We start from the raw sequence: 17,587 nt of genomic DNA on the forward strand, positions 1-17,587 counted from the left end.
ATTTGTTAATGTTGTTAGTTTCGTCGGATTTTTAGCTTAATATTTTGGGTCAATTTTGTGTGCATGTACGACTTTGCATGTTTTTCTTTGAATTATAGGATATGTTCAAGAAATGGGTAATTGTTTTGAAAATAAAAGTTCTTGACATTTTGTGACTTGAAATCCTTGATTCTCCTCTACATGTCATGATAGTTTTGAAAGCTCAATTTGAAAGTGATGAGTTTACCTTTGTGAGAATTTGAGCCATCCATCATCATAATCATTTGGTGTGTTTTGCCCCATTGATTGCTTGCACAATAGCCTTGTCTTGATTCTTGTTGATGCTTCCTAATTCACATGCATATTTGGAAATGATTGAGGCAATTTTGTTCTTATAAGCTTCTAGCCAAATGGACTTACCTTGAATTAATTCCTTTGATAGCCCTTTTGAGCCTTGTTTCCCTTTCCTTGTTTTGAAGCTCACTACAAGCCTTAAATGAAAAACCATGATATCACCATATCCTTAAGGAATTTTGGAGCTTTGGAATTGTTTTGGGAATAAGTGGGGGGGGGGGGGTTGTTTCATTGGATAACTTGTTTTGTTGGCTATGCTTCATGATGTATTTTGGGCCATACTTGATGTACATTGTATATTGGTTAAATGTTGGACATGCTGAATGAAATGCTGTTTCTCAAAGGCTATAGAGTAAAAAAAAATCGAAAAAAGAAAAAGAAAAGCAATAAAGTTGAATAAGATCTTAAATGGCACAAGAATGATGAAATTCTTGGTTCTACTCTTTATGTTTAAATTTTATCTTTACTTCTTTTTATTTTCTTATTTTTTCTTAATATGCACTTATTCCCCATTGCTCCTCTATTCTTTTGGGATTTGGCCACTTATTCCATATTTTTCCATACCTTGTCCTTGGCCCCATTACAACCTTAAAAGACCTTTTGATCCTCATGTGCTTGTGTTTATGGGTTGATTGTCAATATTAGAATCTTGCCAAGTTTATGTGGTGTTTGTTTTCATGGGTGCTTTGAGGGTAAATAGTAGCCTAGACACTTGAGAGATAGAGTGTATATCTTGTGAGGCTTTATCACTTTTCATTCTTGAGCTGATTAACTATTTTGCCATGATTGGGTTGCTTGGATGATTTTCATGAATGTCTTGACTTTTTGGATCTCCTTAAGTTAGATGTTACCCATTCCTTTCATTCCTTGATGTTCATTGAGAAATATGTGAATGTTTTTATTTGTCTCTCTTTGATATCCTTGGATTTTGTTCTTTGTTTCATTTTGCCCAAGAGTGCAAAAGGCTAAGTATGGGGGGTTTTGATGTGCCATCATTTTCTTCTATTTTCTAAACCCTTTTTGCACCATTTTAATTACTGATTGGTCTTAATTGTCAATTAATCAGGCAATTTTATTATTTGGGCTCATTTAGCTAATTTGATGTTTTTAATCTAATTTCAGGAATTAATGAAACATTGTGCTTAATCCGGATTTTGGTTATGGACTTGAAGAGGGCCAATAAAGCAGCGCTTACCTTAGTTAATTTCTAATTAGGAAATTTCGCAATTTTATGTTGTTCAGTGTTTATTTCGTTTTGGGCCAGAGTATTGTAATAGGGCCCAGTGACTTTGAGTGACTCTTTTTAAATAGCAGCCTTGGGATTTGTGCAAGGCTATTCTGTTATGCTATTTTATTATTCAGAGCTTTTGTTTTAGGTTTTTACGTTTTTCTGTTCTAAGGCTACTGTTTTCATTCTTAATGCAATTTTCCATTTTCTGCTTCTAATTACAATTTCGTTCTTGCTTCTTCTTCTACTTTCATTTACGTTTCTGTTTCATTTACATTTCTGTTCATTTACGTTTCTGTTCATTTACGTTTCTGCTTCATGTTTCATTTGCGTTCTCTGTTTGAATCTATGGAAGGCTAGTTTTTCTGGTGTTGTTTCCTTTTGAGGATGAAGCCCAACTCTCTTTGAGGTTTCGTTTGTAATGTGGTTTCCTGGCAGTTTTCCCTTCACCAGTTATCCCAAATTCATGAACATTAATCAGTGCACGCTTCGTGTTCGATTAATTGCCTCTGAGCCTAACTTGCGTTCATGCTTAATGGACGAAGGGCTAACTGGTGTATGTGGTGCCTAATCACGTATTGACAACCCTAAGTTGATTTTCGCTTAGTAAATTGAAATAGGGTTGGATTAAGTGGTTGACTGTTAGGGGCGAATTCTCTATAACCCAGGATAAGAGAATGACTTCTGAATCAGAGGAAACAACCCGTTTTTAATATTAGTAGTTTCATATTCCAATTTACTTGTTCTGCTCTTTAATCACAAAACAAACAACCCCCCCCAATCGTTACTGTTACTGTGCAAGTATATTATGAACATTTGGTTTGTCATTGCTCGTTGGGAAACGACCTAGGATCACTTCCTAGTTACTGCATTTTCATGTTTATTTGATTCGGGTACGGCCTCGATCACTAAGCTTGAGTCAAAAAATTATACCTACAACAAAAACCAATTGTTAAACACGGAAGACTAATTAAGGTACATAAATTGAAACACTTTTTTTTGCCTTTAATTGTGTAAGGCCAAGCCAATTATAGTGAGAAAAATAAAATGAAAAAGAAAACAATAGAAGAAGCATTTAATTATGTATGAAAATTGTTCACAGTTACTCATGAAATTGTGGTATGTGTTTCACAATAATTACTCCCTACTTGGAATAATGTTCAAGAATATGAACTTTGAAACAAAGTGTTTCTCCCATCAATTCTAAATTATGTTTTCATATGTTTTTCACTAGGTCACCTTTGAAGTTACCCATTTCAATGATCCGAAAATATCAAGTGCAAATCTTAGGGATATTCTTGGTAACAAAAGCTTGCATAAGTGATGAAGGGTTGTTTTCATCTTTTATAAACAGTCTGTTCAATACACTCAGCTAGACCCTGATTGAATTTTCAATACACACATCTTTTATAAACATTTTGTTCAATACACTCATAGGATTTTTGGCTAGTTTATATGTTGAGGATGAATAAGTTCCACCCAAACTCTAGTAGCATAAAATTCATCCAATTGTTTATAAGTTTTTAGATATGAATTTTAATAATTATAGGTATTAAAAGGAAGCTCCTGAAAGCACAATAAAAAAGGGCCAAGTTTTGTGCACTGGGCATGGCTTTGTGTCTGAGCATTAGAGCATATACCTTAGTTGAAACACTTTTTTTCTTTTGGAAACCCTCTAAAATTTAAGAAATTATATCTTGTAAGTCTCATTTTGTACCAAGCAATAAGGAGAAAATAAAAAGATGAAAAATACAAAGTACTTTGAACTGAAGGGCTGGTAGAGGGAAATTAATTTGTGATGAATGGTTGGTAGTTGGTAGCTACTAGCTACCAATTGTCCGTGCTAGCTCCTTGGGTTCATCAGAATTTTGGACAAAATTATGTGAGGCAAGGCATAGATTTCGAGGTCGGACAAATGTCTAAAAAACATAGAAGTCTTCAGCTGGGAAGGAATGCATAAAGCTCTACCATGAAAATAATGTTAACAAGTAACTTTTCTAAAATGTAGGCATTGTTATCTGTATGTAAATAAACAAAATGCTAATGCATGTGAGACTTCTAAGGAAAAAAAATGAATTGCCATTAACTGAAGAGGGGTTTGATAAATTTTAGCATCTGGCAATAAAACAATTCCTGAATCTAAGAAGAGTTCCTTTATTCTATTTTTCTAACACTAAGGGGAAATTTAAACTTGATGAGAACAATAGTGATAATAATGAGTTAAAATTGGCTTACATGGCAATAAAGGATGTACCTTTTAACACTTATGTACATACACCTATCTACAGAGAAGTAGATTTCAGGAGAGTTCTAATTGCTAGCTAATGACCATGTGCTTCTGCAATTAAAATAACCTTGTCTATTACATTCTTTAGCTTTCATTTGTCTTTTTATTCAAACTATTTCTAAAATGTAACTATAACTATTTATTTATTGGTAATACCCAGCCATTGAGCATGTCAACTGGTTGGTAGTGATAATCTTACCTTCAAAAGTTATTTTTATTGCTGACTGACAGGGAGGAAAACAATTTTTTTTTGTGTTGACCATGACCATGTTAATGATAGGATGACATTTCTTTATATATTTTTTAAGAACTAAAAATTATTATAGATTGCATGCTTGAGCTGTATTGGCTTAGATATGAACCCTATTTATTCTTTTAACGCAAAGCATGGTGTGGTAGCAACACTATATTGACAAGTGGATATGCCATACAACACATAAAATAACAAAGTGACATGCTGACATGAAAATTAAGAGACAGAACCAGAAATGTGATATTTGGTGCATGTACCTGCATAGCCAACATAGTCCACCAACTTTAAATTTTTCATTGAAGTGATCTACCGAATTAACTCTAGTACCTTTGCTTTACATATAATATTGCACCTTGCAGTTGACAAGAAAGATAGCTAAGTGAGTTGAATGTTGAGATTTCTAATAGAAGGAGAAAAGCTTAAATTGTATGTTAGCCTTTCAAATAATTGGCAAAAGCAACTGCCATAAGTCCATCATTGATAATTATTGGCATTAGAAATACACACACAATTGACTTATGTAATGGAGAACTAATAGATGAGTAACTACCAAATGTACAAATTTTTCACTGGATGAAGCATCACTGTGTGAGTATATCTTAAGGTGATATGAGTACAAAATCTACTTAAGTACTTGGTTGGCAGTTGGTAGCTACTACCTACCAATTGTCTGTGGCTGGTCCATTGGTTCAAGATCTTTTTCTTGTTCTATCTGGAGCTCCCTTTTTTCTTATGAATTAAAATATTAGCATTACTTACTAGGAAGTAACTGGTCATATTATGTAGGCTATAGTTTGTTTGTAGGCATGAGAAATCTAATTGGTCATATTCTATCCTTGCAAAATTAGTTAAAATTGCCTTTTTTGTTGTTGTTTATTTTTTAAAACATGCACTAATCAAAGGCAAGATAACATTAATTAAGGATTGTGTGTTTCAAGTTATGTCTTTTGTTCATTTATTTTTATTCTTTTAATTTTGCTAGCAGAGCATTGAAGATAAACCTTTAAATTTGAGGCAAGAAAAAAGGACCATCAAAGAAACAATTGAATGCATCAGTCCAAAACTGCAGAAGGTGGCATTTACATTTCCTTAGTTCATTTTAGCAATATTCTTCTATATGTAACTGGTTACTTGGTGTTTATGCTCTGCAGTTAAATGATTTTGTTAACAAGAGCAATGCAGATGTACGTAAGTGATCAAGGCCGTACCCGAATCAAATAAATATTAAAAATGCAGTATCTAGGAAATGATCCTAGGTCGTCTCCCAACGAGCAATGGTCAACCAAACGTTCATAACAGATAGTAAGAAAACATTAACGGATTGGGGGGTTGTTTGTTTTTGTAATTTAAACAGCAAGCAAATTTTAATTAGAAAATAATAGAATTAAAACATGTTGTTTCCCCTTGATTCACAAGCAAGTCTCTTATCCTAGGTTACGAGAATTTATCCTTTATTAGTTCAACCACTTAATCCAACCCTAAATTAAATTACTAAGCGAAATTTAACATAAGGCTGTCATTATGTGATTAAGCAACACATACACCAATTAATCATGAACGAAACTGATCATTAAGCATGAACGTAAATTAAGCGCAGCGACAATTAATCAAACACTAAGCATGCATGGATTAATAGCAACAAATACAGAGTAATTGGTGAAGAGGAAAAACTGATCAGAATTCAATAGTAATAATAAAACCTCAAAGAGAGCTGTGCTTGATCCTCAAGAGAAAACAACACTGGAGACTTAGCCTTCCATTAATCAGTAAAAAATGAAATTGCAGATTGAAACAGAAAACAAATTTTATTGCTACGTGAATAGTGCGCATGAACAGTAAAAACTGGAATTTCAAAACCTAAAATTATTCTCCTCTCCAAACGAAAAACCTCTCAAACTAAAACCTTGGTGCTGTTATATAGGTTCTCAGCCCCAAAGCTTACAAATCTGTTTTAAGTCCAAGCCCATTAATAAAATAAAATCTGGACAAGATAAGATAAGATTGGATGAAATAAAATCTAGATAAGATAAGATAAGAATGGATGAAATAATGTCTAGATGAGATAAAATCTGGATAAGATAAGATTTGATAAAATAAAATTGTCTACTCTCTTCAAGTCCAAGCCCAATTCCGGATTCAAGCCCAATTGCTTATAATTCTCCTAAAATTAAATTAAAAACACAAAATTAATCCAGTAGGCCCAAATGATAAAACTGCATAATTAATTTGACAATTAAGGCTAGTCAGTAATTAAAATGGTCACAAAAAGGGTTAAGAAATAGGAGAAAATAATGACACATCAAATCCTCCCACACTTAGCCTTTTGCACTCCTGGGCAAAATCAAAAAGCAAAGCAAGGAACAAATCCAGAGACATTAAAGAGAAACAAGCAGACACAAAAACAATTACATATTTCTCAATGAATCTCAAGGAATGAAAAGAATGGGTAACATCCAACACTTAAAGAGTTAAAGAATCAAGGCAGTCATGAAAATCATCCAAGCATCTCAAACATGGCAAGATAGTCAATCAGCTAAAGAATGAAAAGTGATAAAGCCTCACAAGATATGCACTTTATCTCTCATGTGTCAAGGCTACTGTTTACTCTCAGAGCACCCATGAAAACAAACACCACATAGACTTGGCAAGACTCTAAAATTGACAACCACATCACAAACACATGCACATGAGGATCAAAAGGTCTTTTAAGGTTGTAATGGGGCCAAGGACAAGGTAGAGGAAAGTATGGGATAGTAGCTAAAACCCAAAGGAATAGAGGAGCAATGGGGAATAAGTGGGAAGTAAGAAAAAGTAGTAAACCCCAAAACCAAAATTACAAATTAAGCTTTAAAAAGTAAACCCAAAACAAAATCAACCAAGTCCTCAAACCAATCCAAGTCTTCAAACCAAGACCTCATTTATTCAACTTCATTCTTTTTTTGTTTTTTTTTTTTTGTGAACAGTAGCAATTGAAAGCATTTGAAAATTAAAGCAACAATTAGGCAATATATGTATATACATCAAGCATTGCCAAAATACATCATCAAGCATGGCCAACAAAAACATATCATCCAATGAAACATACCCCCCACACTTATTCCCAAAACAATTCCAAAGCTCCAAAATTCCTTAAGGGTAGGGTGAGATCATGGTTTTTCACTTAAGGCTTGTAATGAGCTTCAAAACAAAGAAAGGGGAACATAGGCTCAAAGGGGCTATCAAGGGAATTAATTCAAGGTAGGCTCATTTGGCTAGAGGCTTATAAGAACAAAATGCCTAAATCATCTCCCAACATGCATGTAAAGCAAGAAGTATCAACAAGAGTCAAGCCAAAGCTATTGTGCAAGCAATCAATGGGGCAAAACACACTGAATAAAATAGATGATGATGGCTCAAATTCTCACCAAGGGTAAATCTATCACTTTCAATTCGAACTTTCAAAACTAACTTGACATGTAGAGAAAAAAACAAGGGTTTCAATTCACAAAATGTCAAGAAACTCCTATCTCAAAAACAATTACTCATTACCTGTACATAACCCAAAATTCAAAGAGAAACATGCAATGTTGTACACAAAACATAAAACCAAAATAACAAAATTAACCTAGAAAAACCTAATAGAATTAAACTAGAATACCCAACAAAATTAAAGAACAATCTCCCCCCCCCCTCCCCTCACACTTAAACAACACATTGTCCTCAATGTAGCACAATCATAACAATCAATAAATTTGGACAAGTGCAATAAAAGTAAAGAAGGAGACAGAAAAAAGAAAACTCCCTAAGTCATGACGGAAGAGAAGTAGGGTGAAGTAAGGAGGTCTCCTCCACCACTACATCCACTAAGCAGGGATTTATGAGGAATGGTTTCAGTCGGTGTCCATTGACCTTGAAGCTCTTATCTGTGGATTCACTTTTGATCTCAACTATACCATAAGGAAAAACATTAGTCACCACAAAAGGACCAATCCACTTTGACCTCAACTTACCACTCATGAGTCCGAGCCTAGAGTTATACAATAAAACTTTCTGTCCAACCACGAAGTCCTTCTTAGCTATCTAGCTGTCATAGAACTTCTTGGTCTTCTCCTTGTAGAATTTGGAATTCTCATAGGCTTCTAAATGGATCTCATCTAGCTCACTTAGTTGCAACTTCCTTTCCTCTCCAGCCTGATCAATAGAGAAGTTGCAGGTCTTTACAGCCTAGTAGGCTTTGTGCTCTATCTCTACAGGAAGATGGCATGCCTTGCCAAAGACAACCTAATAAGGCGACATTCCTATGGGTGCTTTGTAGGCAGTCCTATGCGCCCAGTGAGCATCATCCAGCCTAGTGCTCCAATCCTTTTTGTTCGGCTGCACAATCTTCTCCAAGATCCCTTTTATCTCCCTGTTTGAAATCTCAGTCTGCCTATTAGTTTAGGGGTGGTAAGGTGTGGAAATTTTGTGCACGACCCCATACTTTTTGAGCAAGGCATACATGGATCTGTTACAAAAATGGGTGCCTTGATCACTAATGATGGCTCTAGGGACTCTAAACCTGCAAAACAAATTAGATCTAACAAAATCCACAACAACCTTAGCATCATTAGTTCTGGTGGGTTTGGCTTCCACCCATGTTGAAACATAATCAACAGTAAGGAGAATATAAAAAAAAACCAAAAGAGACAGGGAAAAGCCCTATAAAATCTATACCCCAGACATCAAACACCTCACAAAATAACATGGGTTGTTTAGGCATTTGTTGTCTCCATGAAGGTGAGCCGCCTGCTCTCTGACAAGGCTCACAAGTGCTAAAGATTCTCCACGCATCCTTGAAGATGGCGGGCCAATAGAAACCACAGTCAAGCACCTTGTGAGATGTCCTCTGTATGCCAAGATGGCCACCTGGTGCGGAAGAATGACGGAAATGGAGGACCAAGTTGATCTCATGGTCTGGAATGCATCTCCTAATAACCTGGTCACTGCACAACTTCCACAAATAGGGGTCATCCCAAATATAATGCTTAGCATCGCTCTTAATTTTATCACTTTGAGCTTTAGATGTTAAGGGAGGAAAAACAGAGGCAACCAAATAATTCACAATATTAGCAAACCAAGGAGTGGGGAAGGAATCAGAAATACTATACAGAATGTACAAATGGTCATCCGGAAAATCATCCCGAATGGGTGAGTCCTTAGACACGCGCTCAATCCTACTAAGATGGTCAGCCACGAGGTTCTGTGCACCACTCCGATCACGGATCTCCAAATCAAACTTTTGGAGCTAAAGCATCCACCTGATCAATCTAGGATTTGATTCAACCTTCTTCAACAGGTACTTCAGAGCTGCATGGTCAGTATAAACAATAACATGAGTACCAAGTAAATATGAACAAAATTTCTCAAGAGCAAAAACTATTGCTAATAGCTCCTTCTCCGTGGTAGTGTAATTTGCTTGAGCAACATCCAAAGTTCTAGAAGCGTAGTAGATCACCCGAGGTAGCTTATCAATATTTTGACCAAGGACAGCCCCCAATGCGTAATTGGATGCATCGCACATTAGCTCAAATGGGGCTGTCCAATCAAGTGCCTGAATGATAGGGGAGGTAGTCACCACACGCTTGAGGCAATCAAAAGCCTCTTTGCATCGATCATCAAAATCAAACTCCACCCTCCTTTTGCAGCAGATTGGATAGTGGAAGGGCCACTTTGCTAAATTCCTAGATAAAGTGCCTATAAAACCCTGCATGACCAAGAAAAGAACGAACCTCTCGCACGCAAGAGGGGTAAGGCAATTGTGAAATAACATCTATTTTTGCAGGGTCTACCTCTATGCCCCTACTGGAAATTATATGCCCTAAAACTATACCTTGTTCTACCATGAAGTGACATTTTTCAAAATTCAACACAAGGTTAGTTTCAATGCATCTACTAAGAACTCTATCCAGACTATCCAAACATGTATCAAAAGAGGATCCATAAACAGTAAAATCATCTATAAACACCTCTATGCAACTCTCTAAAAAGTCACTGAAAATGCTAAGCATACACCGCTGGAAGGTACCAGGGGCGTTGCATAGGCCAAAGGGCATCCTCCTATAGGCAAAAGTGCCAAAGGGACAGGTGAATGTTGTCTTTTCTTGATCCTCAGGAGCAATATGAATTTGTAAATAACCAGAAAAACCATCAAGAAAATAGTAATGAGACTTACCTGCCAAGCGCTTAAGCATTTGATTAATGAATGACAGGGGAAAATGATCTTTTCTAGTCACCTGGTTCAGCCTCCTATAATCAATGCAGACTCGCCAGTTGCTCTGCACTTTTATGATGATAAGCTCATCCTTTTCATTCTTGATCACTGTGAGGCTTGTCTTCTTAGGAACCACTTGGACTGGACTCACCCACTGGCTGTCAGAAATGAGGTAGATGATTCCAACTTGTAAGAGCTTGGTCATCTCCTTTTTCACCACATCTAGAATGACGGGATTGAGTCACCATTGTGGCTGCCTCACTAGCTTAGCTCCATCCTCTAAAAGTATCCTATGCATGTAGGTAGATGGGCTAATACTAGGAATGTCTGCTAAAGTCCATCCAATGGCCTTCTTGTGCTTCCTGAGCACTAGCAACAACTTCTCCTCTTGCTCAGCATCAAGGGAGGCAGAGATGATCACTGAGAATTTATCCTTGTCCTCCAAGTAAGCATATTTGAGGGTTGTTGGTAAGGGCTTCAACTCTGGTGTGGGTGGTGGCTGAACAGTGGGAGGAACCAGGGTAGGAGAAGAAGAAGGTTCCTCAGCCTGTACCTCATAAAGCAAGTCAGAAGTATATGCACTTCCTGCAACATGGTTAGTGCATTCTGACTCTAAAAAATCAACATCAAGAGGTACAACACCCAGAAAATCATATCCAGATTCAAATTCATATTCATTCTTAGCATAAAAATTAGATACAGGATCAAATTCAAACTCAGATTCAAATTCAATGCATAAGGAATGAAAAGTATGCAGATCAAATAAAAATGGATGTTTCCTACCACGAAGAATAGAATCAAAATCAAACATATAATCATCAAAAATCTGATCAATTATCTCAGCATGAAAAATAGAATGATCTGCAAATGGATGTTTCATGGCATCAAGAATGTTAAAATGAACAACAATATCACCAAATTCCATAGACAATGTGCCAACATAAACATCTATCTTGGTTCGGGATGTTTTCATAAATGGCCTGCCTAAAATAATTGGAATTGAACTATGGGAAAATCCTTCTTCCATATTAAGCACATAAATATCAACAAGAAAAATAAGTTCACCAACCCGAACCAGCACATCCTCTATGAAACCTGCAGGGTAAGCAACACTTCTATTTGCCAAATGAATCATCACATCTGTAGATTGCAAAGGTCCAAGAGATAAAGAATTGAAAATGGACAGAGGCATGACACTAACTAATGCTCCTAGATCTAGCATGACATTCTCAAATTTACTGTTCCCAATAATGCAAGGTATACAGAAAGTACCTGGGTCCTTACATTTCTCAGGAATGTGAGGAACAGATTTACCTATCAATCCTGACACATTTCTGCCCATGCTAATCCTTTTATTGCCTTTGAGCTTCCTTTTGTGGGTACACAACTCCTTTAGAAACTTGGCATATCTTGGAATCTGCTTGATGGCATCTAGCAGAGGTATGTTCACCTCTACTTTCCTGAAGGTCTCCAAGATCTCCTTTTCTGCTTCTTCCATTTTTTTGTTTGGAATTGCTCTAGGTGGGAATGGAAGAAGGATAAGAGGCTACGGTAAGTCAGAATTACTAGAAGAAGGTCCACCTGCATGAAAATTTTTGTTAGGAAGCTTTGTCTTTTGTGCAACTATCTCATCCTCTTTTTCAGGTGTAGAATGAAGCTTGACAGGTTCAGGTGCAGGTGCTACTACTAGTGGAGGCACTTGAATTTGGTTGCCAGACCTCAAGGTGATGGCACTCACATTTTTCGGATTCTGCACGGTTTGTGAAGGAAATTTGTCAAAATTTTGGGACTGAGCTTGGTTCAACTGAGTAGCAATCTGCCCTATCTGATTTGTCAAGCTCTGAATGGAGACTCTTGTCTTTTACTGAAATTGCATATTCTGGATGGTCATTTGCCTCACTAACTCTTCTAAGGAAGGTTGAGGAGGAGCCTCAATTGCTTGTTGTCTTTGTTGTGACTGCTGTTGTATTAGAGGAGAACATATGGCTTGCTTGGACCAGCAGCATTCTGAAAGGGGGGGACAGGCTGTTGTTATTGTGGAGGACTTGTCCATCTCAGATATGGATGATTCCTCCAACCTGGATTGTATCTATTGCTTGAAATGTCATAATTATTCTGCTGCTGTTGGTTTTGCTGTTGAGGAGGTCTATTATAAATGTTTGCAGCATAAGCTTCAGGTTGCTCATTGACTCCAGATTGCTGCAAAGAAGGATAGAGATCTGTATGGTGATCTGTAGAAGAACATAGACCACAGACTCTTGCAACAGGTGTATATTTTTTGTTAGTGCTTAGCTTTACTTAGTTTTAAAAGATTGGCTAAAATTTTGTTAAAACATAAGCACTTAGACAATGAAGGAAAGATGGAGTTGCTGCACATGATGTCTAACATTATGTCATGGAATCAGATCGGGCTGCACAATGCACAAGGCAAGATAAAATGTCAAATGAAGAATTGAAGCTGCAGGATCCACGATGTCGGATACAATGTCCAGGACATCCTGCCCGAAGATACTGGACACATAAATCTGTTATATCTTTAACAGATTAATGTGCAGTCAGCAACAGATTAGGAGCTCTATCTTTAGGAACGAATTAAAAGATAATTAAAGATCAAATTACAAACTTGAATAGTTTCGTTCAGGGATTAGAGATTGAAGATAAAAACTAAAAGATAAAAATTTATCTTTTAGATCTTTAAGTGCCGATTTTTCAGGAGAATGATAGAGCTTATCCAGCGCAAGGTGTCGCAGCCCAGATACGCACACTGCTATATAAACATGAAGGTTGCACGGGTTTTTTACCAAGTCCGAGATTGAAGAGTTATTTTGTGAGTTTTGGGACTTGAGTGTTTTGTGAGCCACCTTGATGTTACCCTAACATCAAGTGTTGGACCTGAGTGTGTAGAGTTGATCTCTATTGTTCAGAGAGCAATCTCTGGTGTGTCTTTGATTTGTTTGTAAACACGGGTGAGTGATTGAGAGGGAGTGAGAGGGGTTCTCATATCTAAGAGTGGCTCTTAGGTAGAAGTTGCATGGGTAGTGATTAGGTGAGAAGGTTGTATATAGTGGCTGTTAGATCTTCGAACTAATACTATTCTAGTGGATTTCCTCCCTGGCTTGGTAGCCCCCAGATGTAGGTGACGTTGCACCGAACTGGGTTAACAATTCTCTTGTGTTATTTACTTGTTTAATCTGTTCATACTGTCATATATAATCTGCATGTTCTGAAGCGGGATGTCGTGACATCCTGTACGACATCTGTCCTCAGTATCAGAATTTCAATTGGTATCAGAGCGGGCACTCTAAATCACTGAGTGAGATCTAGGGAGATAAATGCTGATGAACATGGAGAAAGAAGGAGGACCAGTGAACAGACCACCAATTCTGGATGAAACCAACTATGAATACTGGAAAGCAAGGATGGTGGCCTTCCTCAAATCACTGGATAGCAGAACCTGGAAAGCTGTCATCAAAGGCTGGGAACATCCCAAGATGCTGGACACAGAAGGAAAGCCCACTGATGAATTGAAGCCAGAAGAAGACTGGACAAAAGAAGAAGACGAATTGGCACTTGGAAACTCCAAAGCCTTGAATGCCCTATTCAATGGAGTTGACAAGAATATCTTCAGATTGATCAACACATGCACAGTTGCCAAGGATGCATGGGAGATTCTGAAAATCACTCATGAAGGAACCTCCAAAGTGAAGATGTCCAGATTGCAACTATTGGCTACAAAATTCGAAAATCTGAAGATGAAGGAGGAAGAATGCATTCATGACTTCCACATGAACATTCTTGAAATAGCCAATGCTTGCACTGCCTTGGGAGAAAGGATGACAGATGAAAAGCTGGTGAGAAAGATCCTCAGATCTTTGCCTAAGAGATTTGACATGAAAGTCACTGCAATAGAGGAGGCCCAAGACATTTGCAACATGAGAGTAGATGAACTCATTGGTTCCCTTCAAACCTTTGAGCTGGGACTCTCGGATAGGACTGAAAAGAAGAGCAAGAGCCTGGCGTTCGTGTCCAATGATGAAGGAGAAGAAGATGAGTATGACCTGGATACTGATGAAGGTCTGACTAACGCAGTTGTGCTCCTTGGAAAACAGTTCAACAAAGTGCTGAAAAGAATGGACAGGAGGCAGAAACCACATGTCCGGAACATCCCTTTCGACATCAGGAAAGGTAGTGAACACCAGAAGATGTCAGATGAAAAGCCCAGCAAAGGAATTCAATGCCATGGGTGTGAAGGCTACGGACACATCAAAGCTGAATGTCCCACCCATCTCAAGAAGCAGAGGAAAGGACTTTCTGTATGTTGGTCTGATGATACAGAGAGTGAACAAGAAAGTGATTCTGACAGAGATGTGAATGCACTCACTGGGATATTTGAATCTGATGAAGATTCAAGTGATATTGATGTTGAAATCACTTTTGATGAGCTTGCTATATCCTATAGAGAACTATGCATCAAAAGTGAGAAGATTCTTCAGCAAGAAGCACAACTGAAGAAGATCATTGCAAATCTGGAGGCTGAGAAGGAGGCACATGAAGAGGAAATCTCTGAGCTTAAAGGAGAAATTGGTTTTCTGAACTCTAAACTGGAAAACATGACAAAATCAATAAAGATGCTGAATAAAGGCTCAGATATGCTTGATGAGGTGCTACAGCTTGGAAAGAATGTTGGAAACCAGAAAGGACTTGGATTTAATCATAAATCTGCTGGCAGATCAACCATGACAGAATTTGTTCCTGCCAAAAACAGCACTGGAGCCTCGATGTCACAACATCGGTCTCGACATCATGGAACGCAGCAGAAAAAGAGCAACAGAAAGAAGTGGAGGTGTCACTACTGTGGCAAGTATGGTCACATAAAGCCTTTTTGTTATCATCTACATGGCCATCCACGTCATGGAACTCAAAATAGCAGCAGCGGAAGAAAGATGGTGTGGGTTCCAAAACACAAGATTGTTAGTCTTGTTGTTCATACTTCACTTAGAGCATCAGCTAAGGAAGATTGGTACCTAGATAGCGGCTGTTCCAGACACATGACAGGAGTTAAAGAATTCCTGGTGAACATTGAACCTTGCTCCACTAGCTATGTGACATTTGGAGATGGCTCTAAAGGAAAGATCACTGGAATGGGAAAGCTAGTCCATGATGGACTTCCTAGTCTGAACAAAGTACTGCTGGTGAAGGGACTGACTGCAAACTTGATCAGCATCAGTCAGTTGTGTGATGAAGGATTCAATGTAAACTTCACAAAGTCAGAATGCTTGGTGACAAATGAGAAGAATGAAGTTCTAATGAAGGGCAGCAGATCAAAGGACAACTGCTACCTATGGACACCTCAAGAAACCAGTTACTCCTCCACATGTCCATCCTCCAAAGAAGATGAAGTCAAAATATGGCATCAAAGATTTGGACATCTGCACTTAAGAGGCATGAAGAATATCATTGACAAAGGTGCTGTTAGAGGCATTCCCAATCTGAAAATAGAAGAAGGCAGAATCTGTGGTGAATGTCAGATTGGAAAGCAAGTCAAGATGTCCCACCAGAAGCTTCAACATCAGACCACTTCCAGGGTGCTGGAACTACTCCACATGGACTTGATGGGGCCTATGCAAGTTGAAAGCCTTGGAGGAAAGAGGTATGCCTATGTTGTTGTGGATGATTTCTCCAGATTTACCTGGGTCAACTTTATCAGAGAGAAATCAGACACCTTTGAAGTATTCAAAGAGTTGAGTCTAAGACTTCAAAGAGAAAAAGACTGTGTCATCAAGAGAATTAGGAGTGACCATGGCAGAGAGTTTGAAAACAGCAAGTTTACTGAATTCTGCACATCTGAAGGCATCACTCATGAGTTCTCTGCAGCCATCACACCACAACAAAATGGCATAGTTGAAAGGAAAAACAGGACTTTGCAAGAAGCTGCTAGGGTCATGCTTCATGCCAAAGAACTTCCCTATAATTTCTGGGCTGAAGCCATGAACACAGCATGCTATATCCACAACAGAGTCACACTTAGAAGAGGGACTCCAACCACACTGTATGAAATCTGGAAAGGGAGGAAGCCAACTGTCAAGCACTTCCACATCTTTGGAAGTCCATGTTACATTTTGGCAGATAGAGAGCAAAGGAGAAAGATGGATCCCAAGAGTGATGCAGGAATATTCTTGGGATACTCTACAAACAGCAGAGCATATAGAGTATTCAATTCCAGAACCAGAACTGTGATGGAATCCATCAATGTGGTTGTTGATGATCTAACTCCAGCAAGAAAGAAGGATGTCGAAGACGATGTCAGAACATCGGGAGACAATGTAGCAGATACAGCTAAAAGTGCATAAAATGCAGAAAATGCAGAAAACTCTGATTCTGCTACAGATGAACCAAACATCAATCAACCTGACAAGAGTCCTTCCATTAGAATCCAGAAGATGCACCCCAAGGAGCTGATTATAGGAGATCCAAACAGAGGAGTCACTACAAGATCAAGGGAGTCTGAGATTGTCTCCAATTCATGTTTTGTCTCCAAAACTGAGCCAAAGAATGTGAAAGAGGCACTGACTGATGAGTTCTGGATCAATGCTATGCAAGAAGAATTGGAGCAATTCAAAAGGAATGAAGTCTGGGAGCTAGTTCCTAGACCCAAGGGAACTAATGTGATTGGCACCAAGTGGATCTTCAAGAACAAAACCAATGAAGAAGGTGTTATAACCAGAAACAAGGCCAGACTTGTTGCTCAAGGCTACACTCAGATTGAAGGTGTAGACTTTGATGAAACTTTCACCCCTGTTGCTAGACTTGAGTCCATCAGACTATTACTTGGTGTAGCTTGCATCCTCAAATTCAAGCTGTATCAGATGGATGTGAAGAGCGCGTTTCTGAATGGATACCTGAATGAAGAAGTCTATGTGGAGCAGCCAAAGGGATTTGCAGATCCAACTCATCCAGATCATGTATACAAGCTCAAGAAGGCTCTCTATGGATTGAAGCAAGCTCCAAGAGCTTGGTATGAAAGGCTAACAGAGTTCCTTACTCAGCAAGGGTATAGGAAGGGAGGAATTGACAAGACTCTCTTTGTCAAACAAGATGCTGAAAACTTGATGATAGCACAGATATATGTTGATGACATTGTGTTTGGAGGGATGTCGAATGAGATGCTTCGACATTTTGTCCAACAGATGCAATCTGAATTTGAGATGAGTCTTGTTGGAGAGCTGACTTATTTTCTGGGACTCCAAGTGAAGCAGA

Source organism: Glycine soja, chromosome 11 (genome assembly GCF_004193775.1).
Source record: "Glycine soja cultivar W05 chromosome 11, ASM419377v2, whole genome shotgun sequence".
Lineage (NCBI taxonomy): Eukaryota > Viridiplantae > Streptophyta > Magnoliopsida > Fabales > Fabaceae > Glycine > Glycine soja.